Below are 11537 nucleotides of genomic sequence, written 5' to 3' on the forward strand. Positions count from 1 at the left end.
ATGATTGTGCAAATATTTCTTTGGGATCTTGTTTTCATTTCTTTTTGATATATGCCCAAAAAGTGGGATTGATGGATCATAATCTATTTTTAATTTTGGAGGAACCTCCATATTGTTTTCCATAGCAGCTGCACATTTTATTTTTATTTTTAAATTTTAAATCCAGTATAATTAACATCCAGTGTGAAATTAGTTTCAGGTATATAATATAGGACTCAGCAATTCTATATATTACTCAGAAGCTGCACATTTTACATTCCCACCAGCAGTACACAAGGGTTTCAGTTTCTTCCCATCCTTACCAACACTTGTTCCTGCCCCCTTTTTTTTGATGGTGGCCATCCTTACAGGTGTGAGGTGATATCTCATTGTGGTTTTAATTAACATTTCCTGATGATTAGTGATGTTGAACATCTTTTCATATGCTTGTAGGTCATTTGTGTATCAATCGCCTATGGAGAAATGTCTGTTCAAGTCCTTTGCCCATTTTGAAAATTGAGGGGTTTTTTTTTTTGTTTTGTTGACTTGTAAGAGTTATTTATATATTTTGGGTATTAACACCTTATCAGATATATGGTTTGCAAATATTTCTCCTATTCTGTAGATTGCCTTTTTGCTCTGTTGATTGTTTTCCTTTGCTGTGCAGAAGTTTTTTTTTAAGTTTGATGTAGTCCTGTTTGTTTATTTTTGCTTTTGTTTCCTGTGCTTTGGTGCCATAACCAAGAAGTCATTGCCAGTCCAATGTTATGAAGCTTTCTGCCATGTTTTCTTCTAATAGTTTTATGGTTTCAGGTCTTATGTTGAGGTCTTTAACCCATTTTGAGTTAATTTTTGTATATGGTATCAGGTAAGGGTCCAGGTTCATTCTTTTGCATGTGGATATCCAGTTCTTCAAGCACCATTTGTTGAAAAGACTATCCTCTCCCCATTGTGTAGCCTTCGTATCCTTGTCAAAGATCACTTGACTGTAGGGGTGCCTGGGTGGTGCAGTTAGTTGAGTGACTGACTCTTGGTTTTGGCTTAGGTCATGATCTCAGGGTCATGAGATCGAGACCCATGTCAGGCTCCATGCTCAGTGTGGAGTCTGCTTGGGATTCTTTCTGTCTTCCTCTCCCTTCCCTTTTGCCCCTTCCCCCACTTGTGCTCGCTCCCTCTCTCTGTTTCTGTCTCTCTCAAATAAATAAAGATTACTTGACTGTGTATGTGAGGGTTTATTTCTGGGCTCTATATTCTATTGCAGCTGTTCTTCTGCTTCTTTATGCCAGTACCGTACAGTTTTGATTACTGTAGTTTTGTTAATATGTTTTGAAATCAGGAAGCCAATCAGGAAACAAAGACTTTAGCTTTGTTTTAATTTCTCAAGGTTGTTTGGCTATTCAGGGTCCTTTTCTTCTTCTTCTTTTTTTTTTTTAAGAGTGTTTATTTGAGAGAGAGTGAAAGCGATCACAGAGGGAGAGGGATCATAGAGGGAGAGGGAGAAACAGACTTGCCGCTGAGCAGATAGCTGTTGCGAGCGGATAGCCTGTTGCCCCAATTCAGGGTCCTTTTCTTCATTTAAAAAAATTAATTTTTTTAAAGTAGGCTCCACGCCGAATGTGGGGCTTAAACTCACAACCCTGAGATCAAGAGTCATATGGTCCACTGATTGAGCCAGCCAGGAGCCCCTCCTTCAGTTTTATCCTTTAAGCTTTCTTCTTTCAGGGGCACCTGGGTGGCTCAGTCAGGTAAGTGTCTGCCTTTGGCTCACATCATGATCCCAGAGTCCCCAGCGGGGGGGCAGTGGGGAGTCTGCTTCTCCCTCTGCCCCTCACCCCACTCTTGTGCTCTTTCTCTCTCTCTCTCAAATAAATAAATAAAATCTTAAGAAAAAAAGATTTCTTCTTTCATTTTCTTCCTTCCCTTTACTTATAGCATGATTGAATTTTTCTTCTCAGAACGCATATGGATAGATAACCAGATACAACCTTTACTCTGCTTTATGAAAACTTGGCATATTTGAATTAGAAGTTTCAAATTAAGTGTTGGTATTTGGATTAAAAAAGGATTTTACTTTGTAGACTAGACAAACAAGTTTACTTGAAGCATGGTACATTCTAAAAACTTTCACAAATGGAAAATACTTAAGCATATAGAAAAGTAGAATAGTATATTGCACCCACCTTCTAGATTCAAATAATTGTTAATAATTTTGCCACATTTACTTTACATATCTGTGTATGTACATATAAATTTCCTGCACCATTTAAAAGTAAATTAATGGTGGCAAGTGGAATTTATTTTTTGGTTTTTCCTTTTTTTTTTTTTTTTAAGATTTTGTTTATTTGAGAGAGAAAGAGTGGGTGAGAGAGAGCACAAGCCAGAGGGAGAGGGAGAGGGAGAAACAGACTCCCCGTTGAGCAGGGAGCCCGACGTGGGGCTCAATCCCAGGACCCTGGGATCATGACCTGAGCTGAAGGCAGATGTTTAACCGACTGAACCATCCAGGAAAAACCACCCATGGTTTTTCCTTTTTGAGTATTATACATTTATGTTATAGTTGTATATATTTTGGACTTTGCTCAATTTTGTTTAAGGGTTTAGTTTGAAATTTGCTCTTTTAAAAAATTATAAGAAGACATATTATCTTTAGCATATATCCCAGAAAAAGGATATTCTCCGATATAGCTGTAAAACCATGATTATTCCTAGCAAAATTATCATAATTCCCTAATATATAATACTCATACCATAGTCTTATTTCTCCAACTGTTCCCAAAACCTCTTTTATTGTTTTTTGTTTTTTTTAATTTAATTTTTTTAGGCAGAGAGGGGCAAAGGGAGAGGAAGAGAAAGCATCTTAAGCAGGCTCCATGCCCAGGGTGGAGTGTGACATGGGGCTTGATCTCACAACCTTGAGAACCTGACCTGAACTAAAATCAAGAGTTGGATGATTAACTGACTGAGCCACTGAGGCGCCCCTTTTATTGTTTTTTTTTTTTAATACCAAATTCAAATCAAGAGCTACCTATTGCATTTAGTTATCTCTTGAGTTTTTTTTTTTTATAGAACTGCCTCTCTTACCTATTTCTTCACCACCCTCCCTCTCTTACTCCGTGATACAGATTTGTTAGCTCTGTTGAGAATGTCTGACATTTTTTGTATTGCTGATCGTTTACTCGTGGTGTAGTAGAACTTTTTCCTCTATCCCCTATATTTTCTATAAACAGGGAGTTAGGGGCTGCCTAGGTGACTCAGTTAGTTAAGCTTCGGACTCTTGACTTGGGCTCAGGTCATGATCTCAGGGTTGTGAGATCAAGCCCCACGTTGGGCTCTGTGCTGAGCCTGGAGCCTGCTTAGAATTCTCTCTCCCTCTCCTTCTGTCTCCCCGCCGCCGCCCCCCCGCCATATTTAAACTTGGAGTTATATCTAAAGGTGTTTCAGATTCAGGTTAAAGATTTTTGGAAGAGTACTAAATAAAAGTGATGCTCTGTATTCATATTGTTTCATATTAAGAGCACATAATGTTTAGTTGTCCCATCATTCTGATGCTGTGTTTCATCACCAGGCTGAGGTGGTGACAACCAGATCATTTTATTGAAAAGTTATCTTTTTCTTTTTGCATCTGTAAGTCATCTGTGGATGACACTTTGGCTCCGGGTAAATCTCTATCAACCTGTTTCACCTAATGATTTTAGCCTTCATTGATGATTGCTGATTCTTGTTCAGCTACTTGTTAGAAATACTAAGATTCTGTTGTTTCTTTTACATTCCTTTTGCATAGTCATCTTCTATGAAGAAGTTTCCCTCATCAATTTGGGCTATTTTGTTATCTTGAAATAATGTTCTACCTGGAGAATAAATGCTTAGTTTGTTCCTTTAATATAACCATTTCCAGAGGGTTATAGTTACCTCCAGTGGTGGCAAATGAGGTTGGCCTTTTTTGTCTTTTTTTTTACTTTTGTGCCTTTCTCTGTGGAATATCATATGTACTTATGTTGTAAGTATTACATGTTTTGAACTTTGATTTCATTTAGGATTATAGTTTGATATAGATTTGCCTTTTATTATATATATAAAATGTATTTTTTTTTGTAGTAAGAAGACATGTTGGATAACAGGAAGAGCTGTAGAGTTTATAGATATCAACTGTGGCCTTAATAAGCACGTTCTTAGCATCAATGTTGGACAGATGGTAAGTATTATTAAAGTCATAGAGGATGAATATTTTACACATAGGTTCTCAAGCATTTTTATTTGAGTGATTAAAAAAATCTCTCAGAAGGAAAATGTAATCACGGATTTTGTTACTAGAATTTCTCAAAGAGCTTGTGGTTGTGTAAAACAACTATATTGTAGTCCTGTTTCCCCCCCCCTTTTTTTTAATTCAGCTTCCTTTCAGTTTTTTTTTTTTTAAGATTTATTTATTTATTTGTCAGAGTGAGAGAGAGCGAGAGAGAGAGAGAGTGCACAAGCAGAGGGAGCGGCAGGCAGAGGGAGAAGTAGGCTCCCCACCAAGCAAGGAGCCCGATGTGGGACTTGATCCTAGGACCCTGGGATCGTGAGCCAAAGGCAGATGCTTAACCGACTGAGCCACCCAGGCATCCCTGCTTTTCCCCTTTAATATTTCCTCTTTAATGTTTTAGTTTCTGTTTCTAAAATGCATCTTCATATTTTATATATTCTCCATTTGCAAATATTATTTGTGCACCTATTTTATGTATGGGACTATGGCTATCTGTCAGATTGGAGTATATATCATCATCTATGTTATCAAGGAACATGGCTAATGGGGAAATAAACACATACAGATGAAAATATGGTGGGGGGCACCTGGGTGGCTCAGTCGTTAAGCATCTGCCTTCGGCTCAAGTCATGATCCCGGGGTTCTGGGATCGAGCCCCACATTGGGCTCCTTGCTCGGCGCGAAGCCTGCTTCTCCCTCTCCCACTCCCCCTGCTTGTGTTCCCGCTCTTGCTGTGTCTCTCTCTGTCAAATAAATAAATTAAATCTTAAAAAAAAAAAAAAAGAAAATATGTTGGTAAAACCAACAATGTGAGGCTCTAAAATAACCAAGCAAGACTAGTACTGGCAGTAAGTAATGAAGGATTATAGAAAGTGTTGAAGAACTCTAAATTACAACTTCCTGGATTCTTTGGCCAAGAGCTGTATATTATTTAGCAACTGGCTTTCTCCCTTAAGGATATGTCTCAGAGGTCTTTCTGGTTTCTACACACATCTGGTTTCTTCATTCTATCTTAAACTGTTTAATAGTTGCCTAGTATTCTAAAGGGTGATTTTTACCATAATTTATTTAGCCATACTCTTATCCACTGATATTTAGGATGTCTTCAATGATCTATTATAATAGTTCTTATGTCAGATAGATACACTTTAAGATTATTGGTTACCTTAATTTGATTACATTTTCTATAAATGCTATTTTTTTAGTGACACACCCTTTGGTACCTTGATCAGATGTAATATTTATCTTACTCTTATCACAGTGGTGCACTTAAAATCATTTTGTAGGTGACTTAATCCCCAGTAAAGATGGATTGATTGGTTTTGGTAGCATTTGTTTCTGAAAGAGATGTTTCTTGATCTTGTTTGGGATGATACAATGTTTTGAGTCCCGTGACTTCCATATATATATTCCTTATAGAGAGATGCTTTTTGTTTTTCTTTTTTTGATGATTTTAAGGAGCTAAAGTATTATTAATAAATTTGATTGTTAGTATCAATTTTCTTAGGCCTGTTCTTTCTAGATGGTTGATATTACATATATTAAATAGAATATCTTTCTTGATTGTTATAGAAATTTGTTATTCTGATATTTTTCTGTAAAGGTAAGTTATCTAAAATTAGTAGTCTTTATATAAATATAGCAGATTTATTCATAAAATGACATGGTAAATTTTTTTAGTGAGTGTTGTGTTGATGATGTAGCTTTCAATAGGAAGGTATTTTTTGAAGTGGTGTTTATTGGTATATTCACTTTAATGGCAGTACTGACTATTGCCATACCACTGTTAGAGGTCATGTTCACTCTACTACTTTTATAAATTTCATGTTAACCCAGAATTTTTTTTTTTAATGTTTAAAAGAACATATATCTTTATCTGTTGAAACAAAACAAAACAAAAACTCAAGTTGATAAGGCCTCTGCGTACCATGCGGGAATATTTTTTTTTTTTTTAAGATTTTATTTATTTATTTGAAAGAGAGAGAATGAGAGAGAGAGAGAGCACATGAGAGGGGGGAGGGTCAGAGGGAGAAGCAGACTCCCCGCTGAGCAGGGAGCCTGATGTGGGACTCGATCCCAGAACTCCAGGATCATGACCTGAGCCAAAGGCAGTCGCTTAACCAACTGAGCCACCCAGGCGCCCCATGCGGGAATATTTTGATGATAATTAGTGAGCAAGTATATATTGGTTAGGTTCTCTATCAGGTTAAAATTAAATAATAGAGGTAGAAGAGCTTGGAAAATGTGTATATGAAATTTAAATATTCATGGTCTCGTTATTAACAAAAATTTATATTATTTATTTTTAAGTTCTTCATTTGAGCCAGTTCTTTCACATTTCTCCATCGTATATCAAACCTTACTTACCCATCCTTATTTCCCATATCCTTTTAGAATACACTCTCTAGGTCAGGTATGTATGTGAAGAAGCTACATAACCTTGTTTAAACTAGTGTATCAATAAGGCTCTCTTTATGGAAAAAGGAAGATGCATAAGATCAGTTGATAAAAGTTGAACATTACTCAAGTGAATAAATGGGATTGAAATAATCTGGATATATAAAATAAAACTGGTACTTGGGTGGTACTGTATGTTTTTATAGCAATTCCTCATTATACTAAATATTGGTTGGACACTTAAGCTACCTACATGTTTAGATCTTTTTCCATATAAATAGACACAATGGAAAAAGGTGGAAAGGATGTATGGTTTGCCAGCTGGAGGAAGTATAGGGGAAGTCTAACATTCATCTTTGATAATAGCGGTTTTTTTTTCCCCTGATTATTGAAGTCTGTATATATTATAGATTATTTGGAAAATGCAAAAGTAGTATATAAAAAGAGTAGTATGCTAAAAATAAATTTACTTGTGGGGCACCTGGGTGGCTCAGTTGGTTAAGCGACTGCCTTCAGTTCAGGTCATGATCCTGGAATCCCGGGATCCAGTCCCGCATCGGGCTCCCTGCTCAGTGGGGAGTCTGCTTCTCCCTCTGACCCTCTCCCCTCTCATGCTCTGTCTCACTTTCTCTTGAATAAATAAATAAAATCTTAAAAAAAAAAAAATAAAGTTACTTGTAATCCCATTACCCAGAGATTTCTTTTCCAGTCTAATATTATAGTCTAATCTAGTCCCATTTGGGTGTCTGGATAAATTACATTTAGTTTTGTGTCTTGCTTTCTTTTCAAACATTGTCTTAAAAAAAACCTCTCAATTAAATATTATCCAAAATATAGTCTTTAATGACTGTATAAAATTCCAATTTAGGAATCTAAATGGATATTGTGCTTAGTGGAGTCTAACGAATCTGGGTTCAATCCCAGTTTTGCTACTTAAGAGCCTTAAGCTTGATAGTTATCTTTTCTAGTCCTTAGTTTTCTTATTTGCAAAATAGGCATAATATTACTTACAATTTTAAGAGTTAAGTAAAATCATGATCTTAACATTCTAGCTGGCGTATGTTTTTAGTAAATTATACTTACTATCACCAGAAATTATTTTATCATTCCTTTCTCACTACTTAGTTGTTTTTTAGTTTTTCTTTGTAAAAAATTCCTGTATTTTGAACATTTCTGTATAAATATCTATTTATATATGTAAATCTGATTATTTTTTATGATGAATTCCTAAAAGTGGAATTGTTGGATCAAAGAATAAAAGTACAGTTGACCCTTGAACAACACAGGCTTAACCTGCCGGGATCCACTCACATGGAAATTTCTTATAGTACAGTACTGTAAATATATTTTCTCCTTATATATTTCTTAATAACATTTTCTTTTCTCTAGCTTACTTTATTGTAACAAAACAGTATATAATACATTTACAAAATTTGTGTTAATTGACTTTATGTTTATATTCTCAGTAAGGCTTCCAGTCAAGAATAGGCTATTAGTAGTTAAGTCAAAAGCTATCAGTAGATTTTTGACTGGGTGGTTGGTGTTCTTGACACCTCCCCCAACATTGTTCAAAGGTTAACTGTAATTTAAGATTTCTTTTTTTCTTTTAAAGAATTTTTATTTATTTATTTGACAGAGAGAGAGCATAGCAGGTGGAGTAGCAGGTAGAGGGAGAGGGAGAAGCAGGCTCCCCGCTGAGCAAGAAGCCAGATGTGGGGCTCGATCCCAGGACTCTGGGATCATGACCGGAGCCGAAGGCAGTCGCTTAATCAACTGAGCCACCCAGGCACCCCTGATTTAAGATTTCTTGATACACAGTGCCAGTTTGCTTTCTAGAAAGGTTATACTAGTTTATTCTCATTACAGTGTATGAGAATTCCTATTTCACTGTAGACTTGCCAACAGTGGCTATTATTATTTTGAAAATTATTTTTTGTCTATTAGGCAACATAAGAGTATTTGACATAACAGTAATGTTCTCTTTAAAAAAGAAAAAAAGAGGGGCACCTGGGTGCCTCAGTCGTTAAGCGTCTGCCTTCGGCTCAGGTCATGGTCCCAGGGTCCTGGGATTGAGCCCCGCATTGGGCTCCCTGCTCGGTGAGAAGCCTACTTCTCCCTCTTCCCGCTCCCCCTGCTTGTGTTCCCTCTCTCGCTATGTCTCTCTGTGTCAAATAAATAAAATCTTTAAAAAAAAAGAAAAAAAAAAGAGAGGGAGGGAGGGAGGGAGGATGGGCATGGAGCCTAATGTGGGGCTTGAACTCAGGACCCTGAGATTAAGACCTGAGCTGAGATCAAGAGTCAGATGTTTAACTGACTGAGCCACCCATGCACCCCAGTAATATTTTTTTTTTTTTTTAAGATTTTATTTATTTATTTATTTGACAGAGACAGACACAGTGAGAGAGGGAACACAAGTAGTGGGAGTGAGAGAGGGAGAAGCAGGCTTCCTGCGGAGCATGGAGCCCGATGTGGGGCTCGATCCCAGGACCCTGGGATCATGACCTGAGCCGAAGGCAGACGCTTAACGACTGAGCCACCCAGGCGCCCCCCCCAGTAATATTCTTTTAACTTCATTTTATTAATGGGGTTAAACTTCTAAATTTTTATTGAGTATTACTATTTCTTTTCAGAATTTTATACCTAAGGCTTTCCTGTTCTTCTTATTTCTTTTTCCTTGCCTTAATCCTTTATTTATCTAGCAGAAATTTATTGAGTGCTTACTATGTGCTAGACATTGTTTTGATATTGGTATACAGTTTTGGTACTTATTATTTAGTTTAGTGATGGCAGTGGAAGAGTGAACAGAATTGCCAAAAACCTTTGTCTTCAGAGAGTTTACTTTCTAGTGTCAGGGTATATACAGCCATTAAACAAAATAAACATCGAAATTAGAGAGTGTTAATTTCTTTGGAGGAAAAAAATAATGAAAGGGAGATGGAGAGAACATGCGTGTGTAGTTTTGCATAGGATGGTTAGGGGAAACCTTGCTGCAAAGATGCCATAAGTGAAGTCTTGTAAGGAGTAAGTCAGGTAGATATCTGGGGGAAGTGCATTTCAGGATTTGATTTAAGTATAAGGGCAGTGAAACAGGAGAATTCTGGGTGAATTTAAGAAAGAGCAGGAGGGAGAGTAGCAAGAAATGATTTGAAAGAGTTACTAGGGAACCAGACTGTTTTGTATCTTAACTAGGCCATTTTAAGAACTTGGGCTTTTACTCTATATGAAATGCAGAGGTGTTGGAAGCTTTAAAACAAACCTTTGACTTAGGATCTACTGATTCAACAGAGTCCCTGTCAATATTCCATCTGGCTTCTTTGCAGAAATTGGTAAACTAATTCTAAATTTTGCATGTAAATCCAAGGGGCCTAGAATAGTCAAAAGTCTTGGAAAAGAAGAGCAAAGTTCAAAGGCTCACTTTTCCTGATTTTTTTTTTTTTAAAGATTTTATTTGTCAGAGAGAGAGAGAGTATAAGCAGGAGGAGCGGCAGGCAGAGGGAGAAGCAGGATCCCCACTGAGCAAGGAGCCCGATGTGGGACTCCATCCCACGACCTGGGATCATGACCTGAGCAGAAGGCAAATGCTTAACTGACTGAGCTATCCAGGCGTTCCTACTTTTCCTGATTTTAAAACTTAACTACAAATCAAGATGGTGTGATACTGGCATAAGAGTAGATTTATAGGGGTGCCTCGGTGGCTCAGTTGGTTAAGTATCTGCCTTCGGCTCAGGTCATGATCTCAGGGTCCTGGGATCAAATCCCCGCATTGGACCCCCTGCTCAGTGGGGAGTCTGCTTCTCCCTCTGCCTCTGGCCCCTCCTCTCCTTGTATTCTCTCTCTCAAATAAATAAATAAAATCTTAAAAAAAAAAAAGAGTAGATGTATAGATCAGTGAAATAGAATTGAGAATACAGTAATAAACCCTTATAGTTATGGTCAATTGATTTTTGACATGGGTGCCAAGACCATTCATTGGAGAAAGAATAGTCTTTTTTTTTTTTTTTTAAAGATTTTTATTTATTTATTTGAGGGAGAGAACACGTGAACCGGGGGAGGGGGGAGCAGCAGAGGGAGAGGGAGAAACAGACTCCCCGCTGAGCAGGGAGCCTGATGCGGGGCTCAGTCCCAGGACCCTGGGATCATGACCTGAGTCTAAGCCAGATGCTTAATGGACTGAGCCACCCAGGTGCCCCAAGAATAGTCTTTTCAACAGATGGTACTGGGACAACTGGATATCCACATGAAGAAGAATTAACTTAGACCCCTATCTCATACCACATACAAAAATTAATTAAAAATGGATTAAAGACCTAAACGTAAAAGCTAAAACTTGTAAAACTTTTTGAGGAAAACATAGGCATAAATCTTTGTGACTTTTGTTTCAGCAATGGTTTCTTAGATAGGACACCAAAAGTGTGAGTGACAAATGAAAAATACAGATAAATTCGTCAAGATAAAAAATGTTTGTGCTTCAGAGGATACCATCAACAAAGTGAAAGGATGGGGCGCCTGGGTCCTTTCCCACAGAATGGGAGAAGATATTTGATAAAGGACTCCTATCCAGAATGCATAAAGAACTCTTACAGCTAAATAATATTGACAGTAACCCTTACTTTTAAAAATGGGCAAAGGATCTGAATAGATATTTCTTTAGATAAGATATACAAATGCTAATTGAGCAATGTAATGATGGTCAACAACATTAGTCATTAGGGAAATGCAAGTCAAAACTACAATGAGGAAAAAAAAAAAACACCAACCAAAAAAATACAATGAGATACTGTTAGGATGGCCATAATCAAAAAGGTGGATAATAACAGGTGTTGGTGAGGATATAGAGAAATGGGAACCCCCATATATTGCTGGTGGAAATTGAAAATGGTGCAGCCACTTTGGATAACAGTCTGGCACTTCCTTAGAA

General features: G+C 37.2%; 1 protein-coding gene across 8 annotated transcripts in view; it reads left to right on the top strand.

Moving 5' to 3' along the window:
* Nucleotides 1-11537, top strand: part of N4BP2 (NEDD4 binding protein 2) — an 83988-nt gene that overhangs the window by 9613 nt on the left and 62838 nt on the right. For all 8 annotated transcript variants that reach the window (XR_004912395.2, XM_036076900.2, XM_078068531.1 and 5 more), the window contains exon 2: nt 4075-4171. The gene's annotated coding sequence lies outside the window, so the exon portion shown is untranslated. The remainder of the gene's footprint in view (nt 1-4074; nt 4172-11537) is intronic.

This window comes from Halichoerus grypus, chromosome 3 (genome assembly GCF_964656455.1).
Source record: "Halichoerus grypus chromosome 3, mHalGry1.hap1.1, whole genome shotgun sequence".
NCBI classification, from domain to species: Eukaryota; Metazoa; Chordata; class Mammalia; order Carnivora; family Phocidae; genus Halichoerus; species Halichoerus grypus.